At 45.6% G+C, this 17,632-nt stretch overlaps 1 long non-coding RNA gene and 1 other non-coding gene across 2 annotated transcripts; both read right to left on the bottom strand.

Annotated features, from left to right (window-relative positions):
* Positions 1 to 357: 357 nt before the first annotated feature.
* On the bottom strand, positions 358 to 450 carry TRNAI-UAU (transfer RNA isoleucine (anticodon UAU)). The gene is given in 2 exon segments: positions 358 to 393; positions 413 to 450. It is a non-coding gene; the product is annotated as a tRNA-Ile (tRNA).
* Positions 451 to 13,357: 12,907 nt separating this feature from the next.
* On the bottom strand, positions 13,358 to 17,618 carry LOC125108944 (uncharacterized). The gene is made up of 3 exons (XR_007130058.1): positions 17,321 to 17,618; positions 16,314 to 16,432; positions 13,358 to 14,786 (listed from the first exon to the last, which is right to left on the bottom strand). It is a non-coding gene; the product is annotated as an uncharacterized LOC125108944 (long non-coding RNA).
* Between the last annotated feature and the right edge of the window lie 14 nt (positions 17,619 to 17,632).

The raw sequence follows: 17,632 nt of genomic DNA, 5'->3' as shown, positions 1-17,632 counted from the left end.
GGTACACCGGGTAGATTTTCGACGTCTATGCCCAGGCGGGGCCCCTCCGCCGGTGCGGCGCGCCTGTATCTCTCTTCTACCTAGCCGGTACCGTGGCCGGGGACTGGATGCGGGTAAAGGAAAGGCCTGGGAAGACAAGTAGGAGGAAGCCTTAGGTAGGTCCGGATTCGAGTGGCTGAGGGCAACAAGTAGTTTGCACAGCGGGTAAGAATCTCCAGGGCGAGCTGCTTCCTGCCAGCGGCGGAGCGACAAGCGCAGGCAGGCAGTCAGCGACAGGAACTGAGAACGCTAAAGAGAGACTAACCGGTTCCTTTGGGTAAGGAGATAAAAGGGGGCTGCGGATGTCCAAAAGGGTCGTGCTCCAGGTGAGGCTCGAACTCACAACCTCGGCATTGCTCTGCATGTACTGCTGTATAAGTACCGCGCGCTAACCGATTGCGCCACTGGAGCTCCGCTTAGCCGGCCTCGCGATGGCTCTATCAGGGTTCACCCAGGCCCGGTGCGGGCTTCGGCGGAGCATGCGCACTCGCGGTTCCGGGCTCCGCGTCGCCTGCATTTGTCCCGCGACCCGCGGCAGACTGAGCGGGGCGTCCTGCGAGGGTCTCGCCCGGGGATGAAGGGTCGGTTGGGAGGGCCGTGATGGGCTGCTCGCTGGGGCGTTGAAAAGAGTTCAGCCCGCCTCGCCAAGCAGCGCGGGAGGAGGAGCCTCGGCCGCCGCGTTCGGCGTCCTCCGGGAGTTTCGTCTGGGGAGCGGGGAGGGCGAGGAGCCGGACGGGCGGCGGACGGCAGGCGGGCCTCGGTGCGGTGGTGACGCGGGCCGAGGGGTGGGGCCGAGCGGGCTGGCTTCGGCTCACCGGCCGCACTTAGCCGGCGGCCGCCCCCTGCCCGCGCCCCGCGTGACCAGCGAGCGAGAGGCCCGGGCCTAGACTCCCAGCGCCGCCCTGGGTCCGCGGAGCCGTCCAGTGGGGCAGCCACGCGGCGCCCGGGGCCGGAGGCGGACCGAGGGCGGCCTCCCCCGGCCGGGCCTCCGGGACCGGACAGGGCGGGAGTTTCAGCATCGGAGCCTGGAGGGCCCCTCGTCGGTCCTGAGCCCAGGCACAAGGCGTGTCCCCGAAGTCATGTCAAGCCGCGGGCCTTCGAGAAAGTGCCGGCTAAGCCCGCGTGTTTTGTTGGGACACAACATGTTTTTTGGCTTAATTTTAAAACTAGTTCCTGGTATTTAAAATCAAGAGGTCTCATACAAATATCTGGATATCCATTTCTTTCTTTTTTTCTTTTTCTTTTTTTTTTAACCAGGCAATGTCACACTCTACCTAGGGCCAAATTGTAACTGTCCGGTGCCCCAGGCACTTTTGTCTTCGTGGACCCCTTCCTCCATTAAAAAAAAAAAAAGAAAAAAAATTAATGGTATTTTTTTCCTGGAAAATAAAGAAAATATAATCTGGGCTGGATTTATTGTGACAACATGACTATCGTACTTACTTTTTCTTCTGATTATGAAGAATTTAAAATGAACATTCTGGGGGGCTCTAGGCACTGCGCCTACTGTACCTACTTGGTAACTCCACCCAGAACCTGCATCCCCAGGGGAGGTTAGCTGCAGCCCCCTCCACAAATTACCCACCACACTGAGTGTCTTCCTCCAGGTTGCCTCTCTCCATAGGCTCCTGGGCTTCCCTATGCCTGTTGGTCACCGTTTGGCTGACCAGAGCCCGGAGAGCGAACAACAGAACAATATGATAATAGTTTGGGGGAACAGCAATGAGCAAGTGATGGGAGGCAGAAAAAAAGGTCCTGTATGTCATCACTTTGATGGTGACTGCTCACAGTAACAGGTTGCGTTAGGGTGACAGTATCAAGCAGCAGGATTGTATAAAGCCTTGAAATTCAAACAGAATTGATTAGACTGATCAGGCAATGAGGAGACAGTAGCAGAAAGGCAGGGGGGCTCCCAAAGATGGTTTTTTAAGAAAGCTCAGTGCCCTGTGCCTACTGGGTTATCTGCCCAGAAAAAAGAGGTAAGTGAGACTCTCTAGATAGTTTTGAACTGTAAGAGACATAAGCCCAGAGCAAGAGCTCAGAAAAGGGGACGGTCAACACACCTCTGCAAGGTCCCATCAAGCACGCCAGGATTGGGGCTCCCTGGAGCATGCCTGGCCAAGTGCAGGGTAATTCGAGGGCAGCAGAGAGTGAGACTTTGAAACAAATAAGTTGGAACAGGCTGTTAACGTAATCACATGGTTTCTCTGAGATGGGAATACTTTTTAAAATTTGTATGTTTATTTTTAAAGGTTTGATTTTTCTTTAAGATCTTATTTTTGAGTAATCTCTACACCCAGTGTGGGGCTCGAACTCAAAGCACGAGATCAAGACTTGCATGCTACACCAACGGAGTTGGCCAGGCCCCCCAAATTTTTAAATTTTAAATTGAAAGGGGTTATTTCCTGATGAACAAGAAAGTAAATCGTGGACCTATACATAGTGTCTTCTCAAATTCAGTAGCATCTCCAGAGTCTGCTCTTCCTCCAAGTCCCTCAGGTAGAACGTACCTGGTAAGGGGCACCTGGGTGGCTCAGTGGGTTAAAGCCTCTGCCTTCGGCTCAGGTCGTGATCCCGGGGTCCTGGGATCAAGCCCCACATCCGGCTCTCTGCTCAGCGGAAAGCCTGCTCCCCACTCTCTCTCTGCCTGCTTCTCTGCCTACTTGTGATCCCTCTTTCTGTCAAATAAATAAAATCTTTAAAAAAAAAAAAAAAAAAAAAAGAACGTACCTGGTGAACCATGAGCAGCAAGGCTGGCCCCTGGTGGTCCACTTCCCTCTCCCTTCTCCCATCCTAGATTTACTCTTTCATTGGTTCTGGAGATATTAACTCATCCTGGTTGCATGGGAGGGGAAGGCAGCATCCCCTACAGACTTGGAGAACTAAAATAGCTTAGTCCCCAAGGAAAATGGGGCTCTAAAGGAAGGACCCAGTTAAAGGCTATGCTGAACATGTGGAGGGGTGGCGTTGCGCAGTGTCAGAACCTCTGCTACCAGAGAGATTTTTCCAGCAAGAAGTCTCATAAGACCTTCAAATCACTTCAATTCATACGGACTGCCTTTAAAGAGCCATGAATTAAGAGTCTGAGCTGTGACTCTCCCTGGTTGTGTGACCTTAAGTAAATCTCTTACCCTCTCTGGACGTCAGCTTCTTCATCCATAATCTGAGGGATCGAGACCAAATAAGAGCTCTCTAGCCTATCTTGACTGGAGAACTCTTTTCATCATGTATATACTTGCCAACATCTTGAGATTATTGAATCACATAATAATTTTCATGATGTGTATAATAAGTCACTTTAAAAATAAAGTTATTGGGGCGCCTGGGTGGCTCAGTCATTAAGCATCTGCCTTCGGCTCAGGTCATGATCCCAGGGTCATGAGCCCCGCATTGGGCTCCCTGCTTGGTGAGAGGCTTGCCTCTCCCTCTCCCACTCTCCCTGCTTGTGTTCCCTCTCTTGCTGTGTCTCTATCAAATAAATAAAATCTTTTTTTAAAAAGTAAGTAAATAATTTTAAAAATAAAGTTATTTTAGATATATGTATAACTTTAAAACAATCTCCAGTAATGCCTAAAATATAAAGACTAATCTCAACCTATTTCCATTTACCATGTAGTCCAGAATGTTTCATTTACGTTATTTACGTAAGGGAAAAGCATGCTTTGTTAACAAATAAACAAATTTTTTAAAATTTTTATTTAAATTCCAGTTAGTTAACATAATACAGTGTAATATTAGCTTCAGGTGTACAAGGTAGTGATTCAACACTTCCATACCACACCTGGTGTTCATCAGGCAAGTGCAAACCTTAAACCCCATAGCTTATTTTAACCCATCGCCACATCCGCCTCCCCTCTGGCAACCATCAGTTTGTTCTCTGTAGTTAAGATTCTGCCCCGCCCTTTTTTCTCCCCTTTGCTCATTTGTTTTATTTCTTAAGTTCCACATATGAGTGAAATCATATGTCTTTCTCTGCCTGACTTATTTCACTTAGCCTAATACTCTCTAGCTCCAGCCATGTCATTGCAAATGGCAAAATTTCATTCTCGTTTATGCCTGAGTAATATTCGTGTGTGTGTGTGTACACACCATGCATCTTCTTTATCCATTCATCAGTTGATAGACATTTGGGCTGTTTCCATAATTTAGCTATTGTAGTTAATGCTGCTATAAACATCAGAGTGCATGTAAACCTTTGAATTAGTATTTTTGTTTTCTTTGGGTAAGTACCGAGTGGTGAATTGCTGAATCGTAGGGTAGTTTTATTTTTAATATTTTCTTGAGGAACTTCCATACTGTTTTCCAGAGTGGCTGCACCAGTTTGCATTCCCATCAACAGTGCTATTAACAAATAACTTTTAAAAGAACATTGATCATATTTGGTATTGGGGCAAATGTATGATAAAGTGTATGAAATTTAATGACTCTTTACAGTATCAAAAATAGACAGAAACCGCTTTTCTAAATGAATGTTTGGGATTTGTGCTTTTTGCACCTTTAAAAAAAAAACTGGTTTATTTTTATTACTTTCATGTTTTTGTGTCCAAACGATGAGATAAAACAGAAGGGTTCAGGCTGCTTTGTGCAAACATCATTCTGCAAAGAATATGAAGTAGGTCTCGCTCATGTTTATTCCTAATAATGAAAGACTATATTGGATAGAATAGCCTCTCTATTTTCTCTTTTTTGGCTTTGGTTTCTGACATGGAAGAGATATCAAGACTAGCCAGATAAACATTTTGATCAGCTGAATGCAATTTGCACACCTATTGAATGAAGATCATCTTAAGTCATCGTGTGGAATTTTCATGTTACGGTCTTCATTTGCTTTATTTCAGCAAACTTTTCACATTTTATATTTTTAGCCAGCATTCTGTTGTGAGCATATATTAAGCAGTATAGGACTAAAACAAGTTGCCATAGAGTAATCAAAACCCACAGAGGATCCAGGGGAGAACCTGAGTCCAATGCACACACCTGGGTTCGGGTGCCCCTGTGGGTGCTGGGAAATGCATGGGAGGCTCCCAGAGGGATCCCATGTTCACAGAGCAAGAGGCTGTCTGAAGAATTACTTTCGTTGCTTTTTTCCAACTAGAAGTTTGAAAGATGCCACTGCCATCTGTAACAGTGTGCACCACCTTGAATGCCTTTCAGAACCCCTGGGATCAGGCAGCATCTGAAATCCCCTCCTATGCTAATTAGTCCACAGTCCTCTCCAGCACCACAGCACCACATGGGAGAAATGACCCTCTATTTTCCCTCAAGGAGGAGAAAGATGTGTAGGTCCCAAGGCCCAACCTCCAGGGAAATGTGATGCAGACTGAACCGATTACACTCAGGAGTAGGGCAGGATAATTTGGGGAAACACAGACCCCTTCACACTGGACTGAAGCCAAAATGAAGATCTGGTTAAGACCCCATCAGATGAGGAGAAACTTAAAAGACTGCTAACACCCAATGCTCGTAAAAGTGGGGGAAATAGACACTGTTGTTCTTTGTTTCTAAGACAGGTCAGCAGAATCTCTCCAATGCACATATCCTCTGACCCAGCAGGTTCTGCCTCTAGGAATCTGTCCTTTAGAGACACTCCTACATGGGAACAAATATACCATATTTCAACAACTCTAAGATGCCCTAAACTGGGAAATATACATTATTTTATGTACCATTAAGATAGGAAAAAAAGGTGCCATTTTAACAATGATGCTGTGCTTTTCATATTACTTAGACTTTTTATTATAAATTTATTTAAAAAGCTCTTTTAGAGATGCCTGGGTGACTCAGTCAGTTAAGCTCTGTCTTCAGCTCAGGTCATGATTCCAGGGCCCTGGTATCGAGCCCCTAATTGGGCTCCCAGCTCCAGAGAGCCTGCTTCCCTGTCTCCCTCTGCCTGCTGTTTCCCCCTGCTTGTGTGCTCACGCGCTCTCCCTCTCTCTCTCTGTCAAGTAAATAAATAAAATCTCTCTTTTTTTTAAGTGCTCTTTTAGACTCAGACGTATTTTTTTAAATCATGTATTACTCTTGAGAAGTACTACTCTCTGCCCAGCTTTTCCTCCTCGTTGTCCCTCCCACTTACCTATGGGCCAACTCATCAGGGAGGAACACCACTCCGGGTGTCACACTCACCTCAGGGCACTTCTCTTCTCCCTGAATCGTGGCTCCTCGACACCCAGACTGCCTCAGATACCTCAAGAGTTTGCACATGACCCTGTAAGTCATCCTCCAAACAGCGATGTTTCTGAGAGCGAGAGGGGCACTGTCAACAATACTGGATCAATGACCATGACCTGTGACTGTCGTGGACACCAGAACACACGGGGATCCTAATCCCCACCCCCTTGGCACTGCTATATACATGTACATCGTAAATAAGGGACCCTTGGATCCTTGGATCTGCATAACATATCTGAAGAAAGCACGGCATCCTGGCTGCACCTGCACACCGTCTGATGACCTAAAAGTAAAGATTTCTGGGAACTGAAACAGACCACATCTGAGCAGACAGCTTTCCCAAGATGTCCAGACCAGGCATCAGGTCCATTGCCTCTCCGTCTCTACTGGGGAAAGAAAATGCCCTTTGTCTGCGTTTCCCAATCCCTTGTAAAAGGAGGAAACCTCCTCTGATTATGACCTTTTCAGAAACAGCCACATTGTGATCCTGTGAGTATTTCTGAAGGGCTAGAAAGTTCAGAATTCACAAAAGTCTTTTATCTGAACTACTAGCTGACTAGACTCTTATCCACAGTCATGGATTCTGAATTTGCAACTTTGTACCTCTCCTTTGTTCTCCAGACTTGCCTCCTGTTTTGTCCCAGCTTGTTTGTCCCAGATTGCTATTCTCTTTTATTCCTGAATAAACCCATCTTTTGCTGATAAAATAAACTGGCAATTTTTACTGGAAGGTTAACAACACCTGATTTTGCCATTCTCCTATTAATGGACATCTTGGAAAGAATAAATAAATAAATAGGCATCTTGGATTATTTCTGGCTTGGAGCTTTCGTAAGTAAAGCTGCCAAGAGCATTCTTGTGCACATCTTTTCGTTTTCATTCCTTTCGGGTAAATACAGGAGTGAAATTGCTGGATCATAGGGTAGGATTATGTATAGTTTTTGTAAAAGAATTTTTTTAAAAACTTTTTTAAAAAGATTTTATTTATTCATTTGACATGGACAGAAGGAGAGCACAAGCAGGGAGAGCAGCAGAGGGAGAGGGAGAAACAGACTTCCCGCTAAGCAGGGAGCCTGACATGGGGCTCCATTCCAGGACCCCAAGATCATGACCTGAGCCAAAGTCAGACACTTAACCAAATGAGCCACCCAGGCACCCCTGTCAAAGCAATTTTTATATCAAAACTTACAAACATAAAATTTGCCATTTTAGCTATTTTTAAGTGCACAATTCAGTGGCATTAAGTACATTTACACTATTATACAACCATCACCACTATCCATCTCCAGAACTTCTTCATTATCCTAAACTGAAAATCTGTGCCTATTAAAAAAGGAATACCTCTTCCCCCTCTCCGCAGGCCCTAGCAACCATTATTCTACCTCCTATCTCTACAAACTTGACTATTCTAGGTATCTCATAAGTGGAATAATATAAAATTTGTCCTTTGGTGTCTGGCTTATTTCAGTTAGCATAATGTTTTCAAGGTTTATCCGTATTACAGCATATGTCAAAATTTCATTCCTTTTGTTAGTGTAATATCCCATCATAGAAATATATATATATATCCATATATATATGGATATATATATCCATATATATATATTTATATATACATATATACACACAAACAAAACGTGGTATCTAGGTCACATTTTCTTTATTCATTCTTCAGTCAATGGACACTTAGGTCGCTTCCACCTTTGGGTTGCTGCAAATACTACTACTATGAACAGAAGTGTACAGATATCTGTTCAAGTTCCTGCTTTCACTTTTAGATCTACACCCAGAAGTGCAATTGCTGGATTATGTGATAATTCTGTTTAAATTTTTTAAACATATTGTATTTATTTATTTCAGAGAGAGAGTGCAAGCATGAGTGGGAGGAGGGGCGGAGGGAGAAGCAGACCGCTGAGCAGGGAGCCCCATTCGGGATTCAATCCAGGGGCTCAGTCCTAGAGCTCTCTCCCAGCACTCGATCCCAGAACCTGGAGCTTGATCCCAGGACTCAATCCCAGAACCCTGAGATTATGATCCGACCTGAAGGCAGATGCTTAACCTACTAAGCCACCCAGGCATTCCAATTCTGTTGAATTTTTTTAGAAACTACCATACTGTTTTTATCAGCAGCTGCACCATTTACATTCCCACAAGTAATGCACAAGAGTTTCAGTTTCCCCACAAATACAGATTTTCTATTTGGGTGTTTTTTAGTGAGAGTTATTCCAAAGAGCATGAGGTAGTACCTCATATGGTCTTGATCTGCTTTTCCTTAATCAGTGGTATTGAACATCTTTTCATGTGCTGATGGGCCATTTGTGTATCCTTGGAGAATTGTCTTCAAATCCTTTGCCCCTTTCTTAATTAAAATTTTTTTTTTTTAGTGTTTTGCTGTTGAGTTTTTTTTTTTTTTTTTTTTTTGCTGTTGAGTTTTAAGAGTTCTTTACATATGGATATTAATCCTTTACTTGATAATATGATTTGCAAATATTTTCTCCCATTTTTTTGTGGTTGCCTTTTCCCTCTCTTGATAGTGAGCTTTGATGGACAAAAGTTTTTAACTTTGATGAAGTTCTATATTTTATGAGAAACTGCCAGACCCTTATATCCAAAGTAGTCGTGCCATTTTACACTCTCACCAGCAATGTCGGACATTCTAATCTCTGCATCCTTGTCAGTGCTTCATATTGTCAGTCTTTAACTGTATTCATTCTGCTAGGTATGTAAAAGCATCTCTTTGTAGATTTAATTTGTATATCCTTAGCGACTAATGGTGTTGAGCGTTTTTTTTTAAAGATTTTATTTTTATTTATTTGACAGAGAGAGAGAGAGAGAGATCACAAGTAGGCAGAGAGGCAGGCGGGTGGAGGCGGGGAGCAGGCTCCCCGCATAGCAGAGAGCCTGATTCGGGGCGTGATCTCAGGACCCTGAGATCATGACCTGAGCCAAAGGCAGAAGCTCAACCCACTGAGCCACCCAGGAGCCCCAGTGTTGAGCATTTTTTATGTACCTATTGGCTATTTGTATATTTTTGAAATGTTTGTTCAAATCTTTCACCCATCACTCTGTTGGCTTTTTTGGAGGGCGTGGTTTGGGTCTTTCCTATTAAGTTGTAGGAGTCACTAATATTTCTCAGTTTCTTCCTCTGTGGGTAGCAGGTGTGAATTCCTCCACGACACATGGACTACAAGAAATGCCTAGGTTGGCCACTGTCCACAGTGCCCTAGGATTCTTAAGGGTCCCCACTCTCATCCAAAGCATGTAGGATCCATGCCAGGAAAAATTAAGGGAATGCCACAGGCTTTTGGAAGGTGGAGGGTTGAGGTGGTGGGGAGTGTCTACCAGTGATTTGAAGGGAGAGAGCATTCAGTGGCCCCTGGCAAAGAGAAGCTGTAGACTATCTTCATGGGAGGGAGGAGGGAAGAAAGAGTAGGGGAGAGCCCACTGGCCCTGGAGCCAGAGCAAATGGAAATGGAGCAGATATATAAGCTAAACTGAAAGCATAGCTAGCCTATGAGTATATCTCCCCAAGGATCTCCCACCTCTGAGGAGCAGAGAGACATAAGCTTCCTTTTCTATTTACAGAGTGCTGGAAAGCAGACAGTAACCACGGTGCAGACGAAGGGCTTTCTCCTAACGTGCCCTGCGCTATCTGGTAGGGTATCAGCAGAGGTCACAGACGGCTCCATCCCAGGGCCAACAGCCAACTATGATCATATTAGAGGCAATATATGGGAGGGCCAACTACTTTTATTATTTGATGCCCTAATCTTAAGACCTAACCCTCCCTGGGTTACAAATTACAACCATAAACAAAAAGCGGGGAAGTGCAGAGGGAGAGAGAATCTCAAGCAGGCTCCACACAGTGCAGAGCCCAAGGCAGGGTTTGATCTCACAACCCTAAGATCATGACCGGGGCCAAAATCAAGGGTTGGATGCCTAACCAAGTGAGTCACCCAGGTGCCCCCCCAATTTTTTTACTATGTAAAATTAAGCATATAAAAATATACCAGTTGGTAGACAGAAACCATGCCAGTTACTTAACAAAGAGTCTATTACAGAGAACTGTTAACTAAGTAACTGAAAAGGCAAAAAAAAAAAAAAAAAAGGGTTCTGCAGGGGGCGCCTGGGTGGCTCAGTGGGTTAGGCCTCTGCCTTCGGCTCAGGTCATGTACTCAGGGTCCTGGGATTGAGCCCCGCATCAGGCTCTCCACTCAGTGGTTCAGTGGGGAGCCTGCTTCCCCCCCCTCTCTGGTGACTCTCTCTCTCTCTCTCTCTGTCAAATAAATAAAATCTTAAAAAAAAGAAAAAAATTCTGCAGTATCAGACACCACCATAGAAGCTGGAAGAAGCAGCTACCACCCCTAGGGCTGAGGAGAACCAAAGAAGAAACAATTACAAAAAACTTGGCAGGTGGGGAAGGACTTGAGCAGAATTGAAACTCTGACCTCCAAAGGGGCACACCAGCTTCGCTGACATCTCTGATGGGGTCACATTAAAGCTGATTCTGCAAGAACAGGGAAACTGCAAGTTGCAGAGGACGGGACAGGGAAGCTAAGGGAAGGACCCAGGCTGTGGAGCTCAGGAGCCACAGGGAGGCAGGGCAAAGATAGAAAACAAGAAGGGAGGGGCCAGCCCCTCACACAACCCAGCCCCATCCTTGCGGACTCCCTCCCCTACCTCAACTGGCAGGGCCCAATAGAACCAGCAGGGAAGCTTCAATGGAGTTGGCAACACAATGCAGAATATAAACCATGCTTTTGGAGCTGGGAGACAATAACTAAATTACTGGCAAAGGGCTTCATTATCACACAGAATGGAGTAACCCTGCAGGCAAACAGGAACGGTTTGAGAACCCACCCTCTGTTCATCCAGAAAGACAGGGGTTATCTTTAGAGCAGAAGAGACTAAAGGTCCAAGCATCTGCCATATTGATTTTCCTTCTGTGACTCCCTTTGGTGGTTCTAGCTAAGTGGTTCCCAAGCTTTCATGTCTAAGAATTACTGCATACTGTGCTTTATAAGGGATATAAAAACTACTCTAATTTGATTTTACCTATATGCAACTTTTGCCTTACTAGCTTTAGAACCAAATCCCCCCAACATACACCATACTGAGTGGATCAGAGGCAGAACTCTTTAAGAAGTGGGGAGTCTTCTTCTCCCTCCCCCCCATTCATGTGCTCTCTCTCTCTCTAAATAAGTAAAATCTTAAAGAAAGAAAGACTATACAGGGGAGAAAAAGCATGGGGCTTGATGCCAGTTCTTTATATTCAGGTGCCTCTACTTACCAGCTGTGTACCTTGGGGGGCCCAAGTTAAGACTCTCAGCTTCAACTTTCTAACCTGTAAATGGAGAAGCAGCTACCTGATGAAGGAGGCAAGGTCCTCTGTCAACTTCTGTCAAATCAGATCCCCAAATGTGTGGGGTAGAACGGCTTCCCTGGCTGAGCCTCATAGGAATGAGGAATGAACCGTCATTGTGCTAAGCCACTGACTCTAGGGTGGGCTTTACCTGTTACAGCAACTAATATTACCTTCACCGATAGAGAGTTCACACCTGACAACAGTCTCCTCAAAGAAATAAGGGTGAGTATCACATCCATGAAATGAAGACAACCAGTTGTAGGAGGATACCAATAAAGTCTTTGTAAATAAAAATATGATACCACTGACATTTAAAACCCAGTAGATGGGCTGAACCGTAGAATACTTTAACTAAATGGAAAAACGATAAGCTGGAAGATGAGGCGGAAGAATATTCCCAGAAGGCGGGGCAAAGGGAGATGGGGAAAAGAAAGGAAAGTTCAATGACATGCAGATAAGATTTAAAAATTCTAGCAACCATCAAAAAAAAATTTTTTTAGAAGTGGATAATAGAGAGAATAGATGAGAAATCATTTTTTTTATAAAAACCAAGAATTTCCCGGATCTGAAGAAAGACACACACAGACACACAGAATAATTCCCCAAAAATGTATGGAATATAAGAAGTAATTACAGGTAAGGGGCACCTGGGTGGTTCAGTGGGTTAAAGCCTCTGCCTTTGGCTTAGGTGGTGATCTCAGGGTCCTGGGATCAAGCCTCACATCGGGCTCTCTACTCAGCAGGGAACCTGCTTCCACCCACTCTCTCTGCCTGCCTCTCTGCCTACTTGTGATCTCTCTGCCTGTCAAGTAAATAAATAAAATCTTTTAAAAAAAAGTAATAGCAAGTTAATACATTAGGGAAACATATGAAGACATCTAAGTATTGCCCATATAAAATTTTTAAATAATAATCTAAACAAAATCAATATGGAAGTTGTCAGTAGGGGATTTCAGAAGGAAGCTAAAGCTTGCCCAGATTCCTTTGTTCTTGCTTTAAGTTCTAGGGCTGGATATAGATGTTGTTTAACAATACACATTATTGGGCACCTGGGTGGCTCAGTGGGTTAAGCCGCTGCCTTTGGCTCAGGTCATGATCTCAGGGTCCTGGGATCAAGTCCTGCATCGGGCTCTCTGCTCAGCAGGGGGCCTGCTTCCCCCTCTCTCTCTGCCTGCCTCTCCATCTACTTGTGATCTCTCTCTGTCAAATAAATAAATAAAATCTTAAAAAAAAATTAAAAAAAACAATACACATTATTAGAAATGTACAAATTTAAATAAATGCATGTATTTAGAAAATAACCCCTAGATACATGGGAATAGAATATAGCAGGAAAAATGGATCAAAGAAAATGTAATCAAAAGCCAGGAATACTGGACATGACTAGCTACCTCCCAGACAACATTTCCTACCTCCCAGTCATGAACTAGGGTTTTGTGTAAGGATCCCACTCCTTCTCCATGGCCACAGACTTTGGAGGAAACCGACTCCACCTCCAGCTTCAAATACAAATCTTAATTTGACTAAATCAGATTGGCCCACTCCTTTGCCCCAATAACTGGTTCAGGTGTGGTCATGTGATCCTTAGATTGCCAGTAAACGCACCCAGTTCTCACCTGGGGAGCAATTTTTTTTTTAAGATTTTATCTATGTATTTGTCAGAGAGAAAGAGAGAACACAGGCAGACAGAGTGGCAGGCAGAGGCAGAGGGAGAAGCAGGCTCCCAGCCAAGCAAGGAGCCTGATGTGGGACTCGATCCCACGATGCTGGAATCATGACCTGAGCCAAAGGCAGATGCTTAACTGCTGAGCCACCCAGGAGTCCCCTGGGGAACAATTTTGACTCCCACAGATATTGGGCAATGTCTGGAGACATTTTCGATTGTCCCAACTGGAGAAGAACTCTGGCATCCAAGGGAGAGGAACCATGGATGTGCTAAATATCCTAGAATGCAAAGGACAGCCCCCCACAAAAACCATTCAGCCCCCAAAATCAGTGGTGCCAAGGTCGGGAACCCCTGGTCTACAGGAAAAGCTACGGATACTTTACATCCCTTGACCCCTCAAAGCAGCAGCCTTGGGATAAAGCTGATGCTGCAGAGAGCAGATCTGGAGGATGGAAAGAAGCAGATCCATGATGACACGGTTGGTCCCATCACGGACCATTCTCCCATCAGATATCCAGGTATACGAGCCTGTAACTTTCTATTGGTTAAGCCACTGTTTAACTGGGGTTACTATTACTCACAGCCATGAGCATCCTGATAAACTCCGAAAGAAAGAGGGAGGAAAAAAAAGAAGAAAACAAGGAGGAGGGATGTGTGTAGACAGAATAACGCCGCATCCGCCCATCCACTCCCCCTTCCAAAGACCTCCATGTCCTAATCCCCAGAATCTGTGACTATGTCACCCTAACATGATAAAAGGGACTTGTGCGGTGTGATTATACCAAGGGATTAGAGAGGAAAGGACCATCCTGATTAGAGATGGGCCCAATGTAATCACAAATGTTCTTATAAGGGAAAGAGGGAGGCAGGAGAGAGGTGTGATAAAGAGTGGTGCCCTGAAGCAATGGAGGAAGGGACTTGAGCTAAAGAACGAAGGTGGCTTCTAGAAGCTGGGAAAGACAAGAAAAACAGGTTCTTTCCTCGAGCCCCCAGAAGACAATACAGCTCTGACAATACTTTAATTTTAGCCAAAAAGACCCATTCAGACTTCTGACAGACAGAAGTGTAACAAACATCATTGTAAGCCCTGCTAAGTTTGTAGTAATTTGTTTTAACAGCAATAGGAAACTAACATATCGTGGCAATTAGAAAACAGGTAATAAGATGTCAGGAGTATGTATAAACATAGCAATAATTACAGAAACATGAAAGACTTGATCTCCTTTTCAATAACAGGGGCTCTCAGAGTGGAGATTTTCAAACTCCAGCTATGTGCCATGGTTGTGGAAGCACACTCATCTTTGATGGGACGAGTGGCAAAGTCACACTGCAAGGTGTATGGATTCAAGAAGAGAAGGAGTTATTGTGACATCTTTTTTTTTTTTTAAGATTTTATTTTCAAGTCATGTCTACATGACTACATGTATTTTCAAGTCTACACCCAACATGGGGCTCAAATTCACAACCCTGAACTCAAGAGCCGCATGCTCTACTGACTGAGCCAGCCAGGAACCCCGTGGCATCTTTTTGACCAACTTACAACACCTGGAAAATAAACAAACACACAAAGGTATAGCAATATTGGTGTCAGACAAAGTCAAAGTCAAGATGAAAAGAACCGAAGAAGAAATAGCTCATATTGATCAAGAGACACTACAACAAGAAGGTAAAATAGTCATGAGGCTTTTTACATCTAACAATGTAGATTTAAAATATATAAAATGAAATCTGCTCAAAGAATAGGGAGAAACTGACCAAAAATTACAGTGGAGACTCAAACATATTACTCTCAGAAACCAAAATATTAATCAGTTTTTTTAAGATAAGAATAATGATGGGGTATCTGGGCGGCTCAGGTGGTTAAGCAACCATCTCTTGATTTTGGTCACGATCTCAGGGTCATAAGATCGAGCCCTGCACCTGGCTTCATGCTGGGCAGGGAGCCTGCTAAGATTCTCTCTCCCTCTCCCTCTGTACCCATCACGCTGCTCAGTTGCTCTATCTCTCAAATAATAATAATAATAACAATAACAATAATTTGGGTGACAGCGCAGGTTGATCTAACAGAAACATTTAGAACTACATTCTGAAAGAATACACATTCACAAAGTCGACCAAAGGCTCAGGGATTAACATATCCTTCCACCCAAAAATAATACTCAGACCATCTTCACTCACCAAAGTGCAATAAAATTAGAAATGAAAAACACAATGATAGCCAAACAACAACAACAAAACCAACAACAAAAATAAACCAACCATATGTCTAGAAATTTCAAAACAGACTTCTAAATAATTCAAGAGATAGCAGGACCAAAGCAGAGATTTCCAAGTAACCAGTCCAGTTCATAACTTAGCCCTCTTACTCATCTAAAGCTATCTGCTCTTAAATACTTGCTGAATTACATGAAAGTGTGGGGAAAGGGGAGAGTCAGGGAGGCAAAGACAGACCCAGAAGCTCAGGGAAAGGGATTGGCTGAACCAATGGGTTCTGGGTATGGAGAGATCGTAGGGATCTGACAGTTCTCACCATTCAGGTTCACCAAAACCTCCAAGCATCTACTGAACTGAGTGACTTAGGGGAGTCACTGCCATCCAGGGGAGGCCAGAGCAAGGCACCAGGGCAGAGGAGGCTACTGCAAGGAGCCTATAGAAACTGGAAAGAGCCCATAGCTCCACGTGTAGGATTCCAGCTGGCTGTGACTAAATGAGGCCAAACACTGGGATAAAAGGGGAACTGTCATTTTTCTGAACACTGACGTCAAAGGGTGGCCGACACTCAACCCAGGAAGGGCGCCAATTGGACAGATGTGATTTTTTTATCTAAACAAAAACCAGAGGGCATATCAGACAGCGACCAGACAGCAGATTATTTAGCCTGTGTTTAGGGTTTGCCTGGATAATTCAGACCCCAAACATCCTACTTATGGCCTCAATTCCTCCCGCTATTTGACTGCATACATTAAAATATAGGTAACTATCCTTTCCTTTGTACTGTGTAAGGGGAACATCATTCATGCCTCCATCCACCCACCTACCCATCCATCCAGGTAACAAACACCCAAAACAAACCTAGGCTATCATGGATCCTTGTTCCTTCACCAGTCGCTGTTTACCTCTCCTCTAGATTAATTACAAATAATATGGTTTGAGTTGTTTTGGTGCCAAACATTATTCCAGAAAGAAATGCTCTGCAAAAAAGTCGTAAATAAATAAGGAAAAAGAAAACGAAGGCCTGGCGAAAGGGGGGATAGAGGTGCGGGTGGAGAGGAAACAGGAGGGTCCTCCTAGCAGAGGTGGGGAGCAATCTTCTCGCCTCTCTGACTGGATTCTGATTTGCCCAGGGTTGTGGAGAGAGCGAGGGGGACCTGGTCTGTGCGTGGGAAGGTGTGAGAAAACCAGCCCACCGCGGGCAGCGGTGAAGGGGAAAGAGGAACTGGGAGGGCAGGAGTTGGAGGAGCTGAATTTCTTAAACTCTGTGGTCTGGATTCCAGCGTCAGAGCCCGAGCTGTTTACCTTCTCCCCACCCGACCCTCCTCCAACACACACCCACATTTTTCCTAAGAATTCTGAGTCCGGAAGGAAGAGAAGAAAACAGGTGTGGGTAGTCTTGCCCTCCTCCGCGTCCCCACCCGGTTCTCCGATTTCACAGTCGCCCCCACTAACCCCAAGGTAACCCAGCTGGAAGCGCGGGCACAGGCGTGTCACCCCCGGAACCCCGAGGGCTGGCATACCGAGTGCCTGGTTCTTCGTCGGTAAAACTCTCACCCAAGTGTCGTGTGACTTGAGTATGTCCCTAAGACACGTCAGGAGCTCAGACAGCGCTGGGCGCTTCGTCTGTGCTCTGTCTGCCACCTGCGAATGGAGGCCAGGGCCAGGGGTCCCCGTGTCGTGCTCCGTCCCCTCCGAGGCGGAGCCAGGCGAGCGGCCCTCGCTAAACCTGGGGACTCCCGCCTGACCGCCAGCCATCTGGGGGCCTATGGTGGCCGCTGTGCAACCCTGGGATGGCTGTGTAGACATTCCCATTTCTCGGATGAGGACACTGAGGCTTCCATCCAGGGCCAGCACCTCATACGCACGTGCTCTGATTTCCAAACTCGCGTTCCTCTCATCGCAGTCCGTCTTCGGGAGCCTCACCTGGGGTGCAGGGCGCAGAGTCTGGGGACAGGGGACCACGCACGTTTGCGGGGAGCCCCAGCACGTGCAGTGGCTCTGAGCCCGAACCCCGCGGAGAGGAGGGGCGCCCCCATCCGGCCTCCAGCTTCCTGCGCGCGGAGGCCGCCCTGCTGATCAGGGGCAGCCCGGGACCAAAGTCCGGGAAGGGCTACCTCGAGGTCCACAGCCCAGCCAATTGCCCGGTCGTGGGGGCGGCGGGGGGCGGCAGGGGGCGG

Source organism: Lutra lutra, chromosome 9, assembly GCF_902655055.1.
Source record: "Lutra lutra chromosome 9, mLutLut1.2, whole genome shotgun sequence".
Lineage (NCBI taxonomy): Eukaryota > Metazoa > Chordata > Mammalia > Carnivora > Mustelidae > Lutra > Lutra lutra.
The sequence above is the reverse complement of the archived record's forward strand: the minus strand, read 5'-3'. Positions and strand labels throughout refer to the sequence as shown.